This window comes from Bombyx mori, chromosome 19 (assembly GCF_030269925.1).
Source record: "Bombyx mori chromosome 19, ASM3026992v2".
NCBI classification, from domain to species: Eukaryota; Metazoa; Arthropoda; class Insecta; order Lepidoptera; family Bombycidae; genus Bombyx; species Bombyx mori.
Genome location: NC_085125.1, coordinates 12,198,855 through 12,211,784, shown reverse-complemented (window position 1 = coordinate 12,211,784; position 12,930 = coordinate 12,198,855). Strand labels below are relative to the sequence as shown.

At 37.0% G+C, this 12,930-nt stretch overlaps 1 protein-coding gene and 1 long non-coding RNA gene across 2 annotated transcripts in view; both read left to right on the top strand.

The window, feature by feature from the left end:
- Positions 1–12,930, top strand: part of LOC101739906 (hemicentin-2) — a 296,485-nt gene that overhangs the window by 36,333 nt on the left and 247,222 nt on the right. The gene's annotated exons all lie outside the window — the stretch shown is intronic.
- On the top strand, positions 3,120–6,474 carry LOC134200628 (uncharacterized). Its single transcript, XR_009975623.1, has 2 exons — positions 3,120–3,207; positions 6,148–6,474. It is a non-coding gene; the product is annotated as an uncharacterized LOC134200628 (long non-coding RNA).

Genomic DNA, 12,930 nt, shown 5'->3' with positions numbered 1-12,930 from the left:
AATTTGTTTGATTCTGTAGACAGTAATTGAGGAATTGGTTTGGAAATTGTAAGCAAATTAGCTTATACTATTGTTGGTTATAGTGAATTATGAAGAAACCGCAATTGCATAACCTTTAACGACTCCAATCTGTAGGAGCCTCATCAAATCACGACGAATTCTAACAAAGGGTCCGCGGAAACTGCCGAATAAATCTTTTTTTCTCCTTCCAAAACTCGCAACAATTGAAACAAAAAGTAAATTATGGCGAGCCCCGGACCACCGGCCAGGGCGGGGAATTATGAAAAATGTTCGGATTCCTTATTATTATATTATACACGCTGACGGAACCCGACTAACTCGATTTGTAAGAAAGATTTTTTTTCATTGTCCCCTAAAATCGTTTTGGAATTTCGCATGATTTATTTCGGGGACAAATCATTCGAGGCCCGATTTTATATTCAATATTTGTTTGATTCGGCAACGAAATTAATGAATTGAGTGTTTGATTTACAATGCTTCGAGAATCGTATGGAAAAAACGTGTTTCTTATTTACCACCTGACGGCAAATGGTCATCGTCGATTATGTACATCAGCAATACCTGAGGTACAGTCATACATTATTTACCACATAGGGCTATCGTCAAACACATAAGGCTTAGTAAACATTGAGTAGAATTGTTGGAGAACTTTGAAATTCATCTTTAAACCTCTTTTATCTTCGAGAATCGAAGGATGTCGGACTCAAATGAACATACCATAACTCTTGTGGCCATGACCGATGGATGTCATAAATGCTAGAAGGATGAAGGAAGCTTTTTGAGTCTCATTTGCAGAAACATATCGTAGCTTTTGGAAAATACCGTAGTACGCGCACTAGGACAGACGATTGGGTAAGAAAATGATCTCCGGAAATGCGCTGTGAAATAAGACAGTGGTTTTGGGTTTTAAATATGAACTATGAGTGGTGGATGGTGTAGGTTGAGTGATGTTTAGGCTTAGTTTCTCTTCCTGGTTGAGCCCGTGCTCGCCCACCTGACATGGTGAAACTGGAAAGGTTTTGGGATGACATCAATGACTCCATAAATAAATAGGCTTAGTTGACCCTTTGACTGACGGTCATTGGGACCTTAAGTGGCGCACTAAAGTAATTATGTCAATCCTCGTTTACGAAGCGCATGGATTGTCTAACTTTGCCTACTTTTGTTTTTAATGTATTTTTTAGTCTTTTAGATCTCTTAAAAATAGATTCATTCTCAGTATCTTCGGATTTGTCTTGCCCAGAGTCTATACTAGATATTCCGGCGCGTGTGCACAGTGACCTACACAGCAGTCAAAGAGTTAAACGAAGTTTTTTTTTATTGTCCGTGTTGGCAGACGAGCATACGGCCCAACTGATGGTGAGTGGTTACTGTCGCCCATGGACTTCAGCAATGCCAGGGGCAGAGCCAAGCCGTTGCCTACCGTTAAGTATTCTTTGAAAGCCTCGTTTGTAGAAGGATAAGTCATAGCGCTCGGGAAACACCATGGAGGGGAGCTCATTTCAAAGCCGGATGGTACGTGGCAAAAAAAGATCTCTGGAAGCGCACTGTGGATGAACGCGGTGGCTTCAAGAGCTCCACTCCGGTGGCGGGCGGTGCGATGGTAAAAATGAGATGATGGTATCATCTCAAACAATTCCTCAGAGCAAACTCCCCATGGGACATACGGTACAAAAGACAGAAGAAACCGAAGTACCACTATACGTCCAGAGATTCTTTCCATCTCTTATAATATGTGTGTCATAATACAATTAAACTATCATTGTTACGTTGTTCCCAGCTTGTTGGGGTTGTGGCGTGAATTTTCTGTTTTGAATGTTTTTTTTTTTCATTCTGGCGACGGAATTTACTGGCTTTAGGCTAATTTGTTACGGTTTTTATTTTATAGTAGAATTGTTGTACTTTTGCACTTTACTTAAATCATTTTATAACATTTTAAGTTTCGAACACTAAAGCATTCAGTGTTCGAATAGTGGTTTTTATTGTTAGGGGTGATTGTTTGTTAGGCCGATTTAAAAAGTGTAAGGTTTTATAATTGACCGATTTCTTGATCATTTGTGGTCCGTTTTTGAAAATTATTTCTTTTTGTTTGAAAAATAATATAGTCGGGTTTATTGGTTCTATTGTTAAATTTAAAAAAAATAGTGATTCACATTTGAAGTTTTCAATGTTTTTAATGAATCTAATTTCGAGTGTTTTAATAGTATATCAAAAGGCAATAAAAAATGGCCATAAAACCTGTAAAACGGTATGCTCTACAAAGAATGTCTGATATAATTTCCCAGCGTGGTGGTTTAAATTAGTTGTCTGGTAAACCCAAATAAGCTTGCTTACTTTCGTGTTCGAAGAATAAATGTATAAATGTAATTTAATTTATAAGTTCTAAGAAAATTAAATTTCTTTGAACACAGAATACGCGTATTTTTCCATCTAACCAATAAAATAGGTATAAAGCGAAGGTGAAGTTGTGCAATTAGGTTAAGGAATAGTTTCAGAAAAAATATATAGAATTTAGTTCCCTGAGATTTTCTTTCATTATAATATTTTATGAACGTTATTACCATAAAAATCAAAGGTAAAAAAGGACCTTTTCTAACGTCATTAAGTACAAGCATTAAAGTTTCATTCCGAAATGAGATTACGTTAAATCCCAAGGAACTTATTTAAGTTATTTTTGTTCCGAATAACTTTTTCTTTATTAGTTTGTTTTCTATCTTTAGGTTTAAAGTTTCGTGAGTTCTGCATAATCTGTGGTTTCCTTTAAAAAAAATCAAAATGTCGTATAGTGATGTAGTTGCGTGGCCTAAGGGATAAGGCGTTCGTTTCATTCGTATCGAGCGATGCGACAGTGCCAGTGTTCGAATCCCGCCTACAGGTACCAACTTTTTCTGTTAAAATACTTAATATATGTTCACGAATTACTTCCACGTCCAAAGCTGGACATAGGCTTCCTTCAAGTGTCGACACAACGACCGTTCTTGCGCTACTTGCAATGAACTTTAAGATACTATTATCTCTCCCTCTATTCCTTAGTTTAAAAAAAAACATAAACATAATTAAATAGTTTATAAATTATCAACAGTAGCAACCTCTATGTTCAAATTTCGACACATGAGTACCGTGATCAGGAAGACAGCAACGAAAAGTCAGAAAAAGTAACAATGAAAGTAATTAGCACGAAAATGGGTAAATGTACTTTAAATATACTTTATTATTATTGCTTTAAATGAACACGCGAGATGAAGCATGGTACAGTTAATTATTATGTCGGAAAACGAATATGCTGGCGGTTCTAATTATATTTTTGGTCTTCAAAGACAGACGACGACCAAACGGTGGGTGGTTTCCGATGATTATGGACAACAGCAATCCCAGGGGCTCAACCGAGCCGTTGCTTACCACTTCAGACTATTTTCGAACGAGGTTCGACATGTACTCTGGAAACACCGCGGATGGGAATGTATTTAAAAGTCGATTGGTACGCGCAAAGAATAATTTCTGAGAAGGGACTCCGGAAATGTTTAGATTGCGATAATTTTCAGTATTCTAATACAAAATTTCCTTTGAATTCTCACGGTAATTTAACAGAGTATGGTATAAGTACAAATAATGAAATCGAGTTTGTTTTTTTATTTTTATTTTTGTTTGTTGTATATCTTGAACAATCGTATTGAGTATACGGATCAAAGTATCATTTATGTAGATCGGAATCTACATAAATGATACTTTGATCAAATCAAACTAAAGACACATTGACTCCTGAAAGATATTGGGATAGTGTGGTGCGATACAATCAAAGCCGAAAGATTTGTTTTGTGTACTTACTGATAGGTCGTGGATGTTTCCAGTGACTGTCTTTATTAGACGCCTCAAGTCTGCTTCCTCCAACACCATGACCTCTCTAACAAGAGTGAAACGATTGAGAAGAAGAAACCTTTGGAAATAATTTAAGTGATAAGACAAAAATATGTACATATGTACATTTAATTTTAGAATATTCAGATGGAAAGCATAGGACGCGTAAACAAGATAGCTCTGTCAAGTAGGTAGTTTCAAACATATATTTTCGTAATAAATAATTATCCGTCCTAACAGAAAAAAGGACTACCAGAAATCCTAATTTCTTCAACCAAGCAAGTTCAAAAACCTACACTAAAATAAAACACTAAAATATCAATGACAATTTACACGTGAAGAAAGTTTCTTGTAGATCGTTTTATCCACCGGGAAAGAGGGGAAATCAATGACCAAATTCTCCTCCTTCGCCTGAGCTACTATCTCATTACTAGATACTAGCGCCCACGAAGCTACACCCCATTACTCCACTCAGGCAGGAGATAGTCTAGCTATCCGTATCTGGGGTGATTTGACGCGTGTTTGGCGAATCAGGTATTTAGATATTCGGCCAGTGCGAAGAATATCCCGAAATAGGCACACCTGCGCTTCCAACGTCGAATCCAAATATAACTTTTTTAGAAATGAAAGTTAGACACCTAGTCGAAAATAGAACTTTTCTCCCGTGGTGTCAGAATACTAAAACAGATCTCAATGTGCCAAAAACATCAGCTACAAATGCAAGTCGATTCCCGCAATTAAAATGGCGCCCACAGTATGGCGGCCGCAATATGGCGACTACAGCCGAGTCGGATCGAATTCGATTTGAATTCATTATTATGCATGCCTTTTGATTGAACGTATTGAATATTTTTCGGTTAAAATGTTTCTCGTTATCGTTTGAGAATTGCTGTGATTTTTAAACGATATTCAAGCGTATGTTTGTTCATAGTGACAGCCTACATCTGTCACAGTGACAGCTTGACAGCTGTCAAATGTCAATTAATCCCTAATTAACATTTTTAACATTAAGTTAACATTTCTTGTCAAAGAGCAGCTTCTAAGCCCCAAAACAGGAAAATTATTGTGACAGGCCATCGTCAGGTATAAGAGAAAAATTGATGCTGCTTAGTAGCTTATCATAGACGGATGTAATTCTGAGGAATGTGTATAGTGTATCATCTGAACTTATGATCAAATTTCATTAATTCATAATATGAATTATTGAACATTGCGTACCGGTTTCGTTGGGTTAGAATAGCCTTTATACTATAAAATTAAAACATAGACCTCATATTAACGGCCGTCTGGTGTAGTGGTAAGTGACATGGTCACTACACAAGGGGGTCGCGGGTTCGAATCCCGCCAAGGGAAGATATTTGTATGATAAATATCAATGTCTTTTCCAGGGTTATGGATGTATATTAAATATATGTATGTGTATAATAAAAATCTTACATTTATATCCATTATCTGGTACCTGTAACACAAGTTCTTTACGAACTTAACACGGGACCAGTTAACGTGGCGTGATTGTTAGTAAATATTTAAAAAAAAAAAAAATATTTGAAGATGAGCTGCGTAATTAACATTGTGATGTCACTATTATGTTCTACTTTTAACAGCCGTGGCTATACAGGAGCCGTTCAGCCGTTTATGCAAATAAAGAAAGTAAAAGACTCGAGTCGAATTTTTTAATATTCTAAAGCGTTAGTTCCACCCTTCAAGACGTAACGCATGATTGCTTCTCTGTGGAATAGGCAAGCTGAGAGTACTCATCCGTGGGGACCCACTACCACTACCACCAATAGACTCCCACGAAAATATATTTTTTTTGTTCCTACCTAAGCTGGTAGCCTTGAGGGGCTATTTCAGCGTAACCTTAACTGGTAGGTGAGCTCACGGGGCTCAAACCGGAATGATGCTAATGCTGACCCTAGCAAGAGCAATGCTTCGCAGAATCTACCACCGGATAGGAAACGCGACCCACTGAGAAGATCCGGCGAGAAATTCAGTAGGCTGGAAAATTAATAGAGTTGTGTTATTCATAGCTAAAAAGCACTGTAATTCTTTTCTAAACATTTAATGTTTGTTACAACCCCATGAATAATGCTCCTTCTGGTAATTACCATAAAGTAAGCTACTTGGTGTCGTTTTTAAATTTTAAACAGATTTGTGCTATTTAAATATAGACGCGCGGTGAAAACACCTCTCAATTTTTACGAAGACATTTGTAAGTAATTCTGTTCAGGAATACAGGATAAAGGGATTTTATTGCCTTTTTTATTTCAGGTACATACCCAACAATAGCCGAATTATATGACTGTAACACGATGTTCGGATTCTCGAACCAACATAGACATATTTGATGAATATAATAAATAAACAATTGGCAGTTATAGGGACTCCCAATAGAAATGAAAACTTAGAAATTTAGAATTGAAATTTGAAATGTTTTAAATTAAAATTATCAACATCAATGTGGTTTTCACATCTATTGAAACTCCGAGCAACAAAATTATATACATGTTTATATGCTTTATTTAGTATTCAAATATATTACGGGCTGTATAAATTCATGATCAAATATAAATACAATTTAATTGAAATAACAAACAATCACTTTTTTTACTTGTATAGATATACATGTTGCACAATACGTCACCTATATATAGCTACATATAGGTATACTGCTATTACGCATGTCGGTAACGCGATCTCACAAGATTTCACCTATCCAAAAAGCGCTAAGGCGCACAACACGCGTTCATACACGATGTGTTATCGTGTATAGGTAACATTAGCATGTTGGTAACGCGAACCCATAAGATTTTCTCTTACCAAAAAGTTTTCAACGCGGCTAAAGAAGTTTTCACTTGAAAAACAAAACTGCGGTACTCCGGGTCTGGACCTATTTGTTTTTTACATCGAAAATACACGACATAAAATATTAACTAGTCTTGTGACTGCTTAGAGTGAATAATTTTCAACTATCATCTATCTAGATATGTACTGTAATAATGAAACTGAAACAAACCACTTTTTCTATTAACAAACGGCACGCGAGCAAACATTCGCCTCCCCAAAGGTCGGACAATGGTCATCAATCAAAAAAAAAGATAATTAAAAATACACGTTCTAAAAGCGGCATCAATCATTTTACACGTTTATTGGAAGTAAACTTTTCGAATTTCATTTTCGATCGTCCAGGTATATGACGAGTTTTTTTTTTTTTTTTTCTACCTATGCTTATTGCCTTGATAGGCTATTTCAGCTTCGCCCTAACGTTTGTAGTGAGCTCACGGGGCTCAACCGGAGAGTTGCTAACACTGACCCTAGCAAGAGCAGTGCTTCGCAGAATCTACCACCGGATCGGAAACGCGACCCACTGAGAAGATCCGACGAGAAACTCAGTGAGCTGTGTCTATGGGTGACGAGTATCTTATATATTAATACGTGAAGCAAAAACTTTGTATCACTTTTTACGAAAATTGCGTGGACGGAAGAGTATGAAATTTTCCACACTTATAGAGGATATAGAGAAGAAGTACACAATACTAATATGTTTTTAAATAATGCATAAAAGATACATTAAATCAATAAAGAAAACATTACACACACTACCATGTATTTGACACAACACATTTATATAAATATACTCTTTGTTTATTGTCAATTGTCAAACTTTTGTTAGTGCTTAAAGTCTGTGGTCAAATTGAGAATAGAATAAATATTGTTTGTCTTTATTAATATTTTTCTACAGTGTAGTCTTGGCGAAATTTGTAATTATAGAAGTATAGAATACAATAATAATAGTGTACAAACTTACAATTCCGATTAATTATAGTCAAATTTCGACTACTACGGGACCACTAGTAAATATAACTAGATGATGAGCTTTGCTCGTTTTTTTTTTTTTTTTTATATAACGCCATCTTGTTGTTTCTTTAAAGCAGTAAAATAGTATTATTATTCGCCAATAGATGTCGGGAAGAGTCATAAAGTTGTTTATCGATAAAATTGATTATTGAAAACACGAATAAAACAACATTTTCTGAAAATAAATCGTAGCTAGATCGATTTATCGCCCCCTGAAATCCCCTATATACTAAATTTTATGAAAATCGTTGGAGCCGTTTCCGAGATTCAGATTTTATATACATATATATATATATATATATATATATATATATATATATATATATATATATATATATATATATATATATATATATATATATGTATTAATATACAAGAATTGCTCATTTAAAGGTATAATATTTTATTTTGAAGTTCACGACGCAGTCAAGTTACAACTATACTTTTTAAATGCAAACACTCAACCTTAAACTGCTCCGGTTTTCATAGTATTGGAAGCAAACAGACAAGACATGTGCAAATATACACAGACCTACTAAATATGAGGGAGCATTGCTTGGATTTATAAATAGAGATAAGCGCATCGCTTCTTACGAGAACTCGTTATGTCTTATGCTGACATATTTAATATGAATATTTTGATAATTGAATATTTAAAAAAATCTAATATTTAAAAAATAAAATAATCTAATATTTAAAAAAAAAGACATGTCTGCTAAATTTCTTGCCAGTTCTTCTCAGGACGGAGGCTAGTTTTTGTGATTTGGCGGTAGTTCTTTTTGACGTTCAACAAGAGTGTATTATCAATTATGTTGATAAAAAAAAAAGTTTGATTTGATATACAGGTGACTTAAGCTGCACTATTGATTGTATTAAAGGTATTCGGCTAGGTTTTGGTACGTAAGGGTAGGTACCACCACCACCCTGCCTATTTCTGCCGTGAACCAGTAATGCGTTTTGGTTTGAAGGCTGGGACAGCCGTTTTACTGTAAAAACTGGGACCTTAGAACTCATGTCTCAAGGTAAGTGGCGGCATTTACGTTGTAGATATCTATGGGCTCCGGTCACCCCTTAACATCAGGTGGGCCATGATCTCGTCCATGTATCTAAGCCAAAAAATGTAGAGGAGTCATATACTTCCACCATCCGGACAGGCCGCGTAAGTGGGTGCACAACATCAGAATCGAAAATGCTCTGTCGCAAATATAAATCTATTGGACTTAACAGCGCGTGACATTTTTAAATAATGGAAATCAGTTAATTTTTTTGTATTCTTTCGGTATTTTTCTAATCCTTGGTTAATGATTTCGTTATTTTGATAATGATTAATCGGTTTATATTTGATTAAATGATAATTTTAATCGAGAGCGGGTAAGACCGAATGAAGTTGCGTCAATCATGGCGGGCGAACTTCAAGTCATTTTATTCTCTTGTTTACAACGGTTACACGTGCTGGTCATACACAATTCCATCGGCACTAAATCACAAATTATTGTTGTAATCCCTCATGTTTAAGTAATTTAAGCGTCTGTATAATAAAAATAGTGAAAGTTGAACATTACAGTCTACATATTTTAGTGTGTTTTGAAGTTTAACGTCCACATAAATTCCTGTGCTCAGGAGTTTTCTTTTTATTTATTTTTTGGAACGAAGTTCCTTATGGGACGATGCCGAGAGGTACCCTAACCAGGAAAAAACGTCCGTAACGTAAGATTTTTATTAGTAATGCACACAGTGTATGACTTAACTTTGTAATAACTTACAAAAAATAACATATTTTTTTATCATTCATTGACCACGATCTCAGAGCGTTCGTTTGCGCAATACACTAACTCTTATGCTCTCTTATGAAACCGTCAATGAAGTGTACCACAATAAGCTCGCACGTTACCGACTAACCGTGGGTTGTTGCGAAACCTCCAGTTTTATTTTCTTTATACCTCGAATAGAACTTAAAATTAATATTTTTATAATAAGGAACTTCGTTTCTATCCAGTGTCCCACGACACCATACATCTTTTTTTTTTTTTACCTAAGCTGATAGCCTTGGGAGACTATGTCAGCGTAACCCTAACGTGTAGGAGAGCTCTCGGAGCTGAAACCCGGAGGCGTTCCTAGCACTAGCAAGAGCAGTACTTTGCCGAAATAGGAGTTGACAAATCAACAACTATATGCGATAGGCCAAACTTTCGACACCCTTATACACTTAATAATTGCCCGCCGCGAATTCAGTACAGTAACTCAACTTTACAAATCATTTGGTTTCAAAATGAACTTGTCGCCTTACCGAAATGTACCGATCTATGGTAAGTAGGGTGGTGATTCGAAATTTGACGCGATTTGGCAATGATCGACCGCATAGCGAAGTTCAACCTAGCGTAAGTCCTCCATTAAGTCGAATCTCAGTTTCGCTTCGCTTCACTCTTATAAGCATCACGAAAACTTCTAAATAATCCGGAATTTGTTTTACGGAATTTTTATTCTACGACGTCTCGAGAACGCGTTCGTCACAAACGTTAAACTTTAAGATTGATCGCTCTAATATTGAGAAGTTTAGTTTTTTGCCAGATTTCTAACGTATTGTTACATTAATGAAAAGAAATTTCAAAGCTGTCGTTGGCTAAATGATGTTTACAGGCGAAAGGCGTGACCTGCGCGTCTAGTTTTTTTTTTTTTTTTTATTTCTTTGATGTCTGGACGAGCTCACAGCCCACCTGGTGTTAAGTGGTTACTGGAGCCCATAGACATCTTACAACGTAAATGCGCCACACACCTTGAGATATAGTTCTAAGGTCTCAGTATAGTCACAACGGCTGCCCCACCCTTCAAACCGAAACGCATTACTGCTTCACGGCAGAAATAGGCGGGGCGGTGGTACCTACCCGTGCGGACTCACAAGAGGTCCTACCACCAGTAATTACGCAAATTATAATTTTGCGGGTTTGATTTTAATTGCACGATATTATTCCTTCACCGTGGAAGTCAGTCGTGAACTTTTGTTGAGTACGTATTTCATTAGAAAAATTAGTACCCGCCAGCGATATTCGAACACCGTTGCATCGCTCGATACGAATGCACCGAACGTCTTATCCTTTAGGCCACGACGACTTCATACAGTTGCAGTGTTAACCGCGGTAAGCCCCTTACCTCACCCGGATTCTGACCTCGTGGGAATCGGACGCTTGGGCGAAAGTGTAGGAAAGTCGTTTCATCTGCGTCAACCTTTAGTTCCATATTGTTTTCTTTTTTTTTTCTTTTTATTGCCATTGTAGGCAGACGAGCATGCGGCTCACCTGATGTTAAGTGGTTACCGTCGCCCATGGACTTCAGCAATGCCAGGGGCAGAGCCAAGCTGCTGCCTACCGCTTAATACTCTCTACAAGCCTCTTTTAAAGAAGGACCGAAGGGAGGAAGGAAAGGAAGATTCCCCGCGTGTCCCCTTGGTGCGTAAACTTCCTAGTAGATTCGGCTCCCAGACCAAAAAAAGAGAACCCATTACTCTCACGAAGCGACGTCGGTTGCCCAGTTACCACCGTGAGGTGCTCAAATAAGGCACAAAGCCACAGCGTGTGGAAAACTGCACAGTTTGTGATTATCGAACTCATCGATCACACATGCCGAGGATTTGTCGGAAGAAAGCCGGCACCTTGTGCGTGTCACTTGTTGTTCCCAATTCCATTTATTGAACGTCACTGCTTAGACGCGATGGGATTTTCTCGCTAAGAACGTGTACACAATGCTTAAAGGAAAGGCAGCGGCTGTGTTATATGGAGCAATAATACAGGATAGAACGGAATCAATTTATGTTCTCTTTTCGATTTAATTTAAATTTCAGGGAGTTAAACATCTATAAAAGCGCATTTTGTTAGTTTTTTTTAAAATATTATTTAATATTCATTATTTAGTTGAATTTCAATTTTTTCATTATTATTTTTTAATATTGAATTGTCATCGGTCCTTAATAAGTTTACCAAATTTCGAGGTAATCTGACGTTTTGAAGGCGGTCAAAATCATGTTTAAAGATTCCGTTACATACATACATACGTCTGAAGCTAATAAAAGCGTATTAAAAAGGCTCTCTGCTATCTGCCGGAAACGTGCTAAGAGCTTCTTCGAACAATTCATACGGTCATGACATGACATGGAAGACATGAATTAGAGAAGCTCATAATTGCAGGGTCGCATAGAGGGCAAGCGCGCTGTGGGAAGAACACCAGCCAGATGGTCAGATCTAGTAAGGGAAGCACTAGGTGGTAGTCTGTACCATGCGGTCCATGCCACCCGTGATCGAACACTGTGGAGGAGCATCTGGTGGTAGGAACTCTTGTGAGTCCGCACGGGTAGGTGCCACCACCCCTATTTCTGCCGTGAAGCAGTAATGCGTTTCGGTTTGAAAGGTGGGGGCAGCCGTTGTAACTATACCGAGACCTTAGTGGTTGGCGCATTTACGTTATAGATGTCTATGGGCTCCAGTAACCACTTAACATCAGGTGGGCTGTGAGCTCGTCCACCCAACAAAGCAATAAAAAAAATAAAAAGTCATATGTGGTCGCGATCCTCAGCAGTGAGGGAACGATATAGAAGATTTCGATCTAATGCTAGCCACGTATTATAGTTTTGCAATACAAGGTTAGAAGGTGATGTTACCACCACCGCCAAATTGGATTAAGTAATTAGTTTATTTCCCCTCTTAATTAGGAAAAGGTCTGTTCACACTATATAAGTACAATAATATGCCGAGTTGCCCTTCTACTACAATAAATTAGAAAGTTTATGAGGATGGCTGAATGTTTTTTTTATTCTTTCAAGCAAAATTACTGAACGTGTTTTGTTAGAGCTTTGCACAAAGGTAGTTTATACCCTGGATTGACTCGTGGGATACTTTTTACCAAGGTAAATGTGTAAATGGTTTAGGTAGTACCGGGTATGTCTGCAATAAAAAATCAACAGTGTGTTCATTGATTCATTATGTTACGTACCAACGTGACTACGAAACGCCTGGTAGTTTACGGATCAGAGAACGACAGAGCCAATTCTTAATATCTGCTTATTGAAGATTTTTCATCTTTATTAATTCAAAATTTTACATGCCTGAAACCGCTGATCATGCCTAATTTCAAATATTCGAACTAATCATGCTAGCTTACAGATATAGTCGTTTTTAAAATCGGTATAATTTCATGAATCATAAAAAA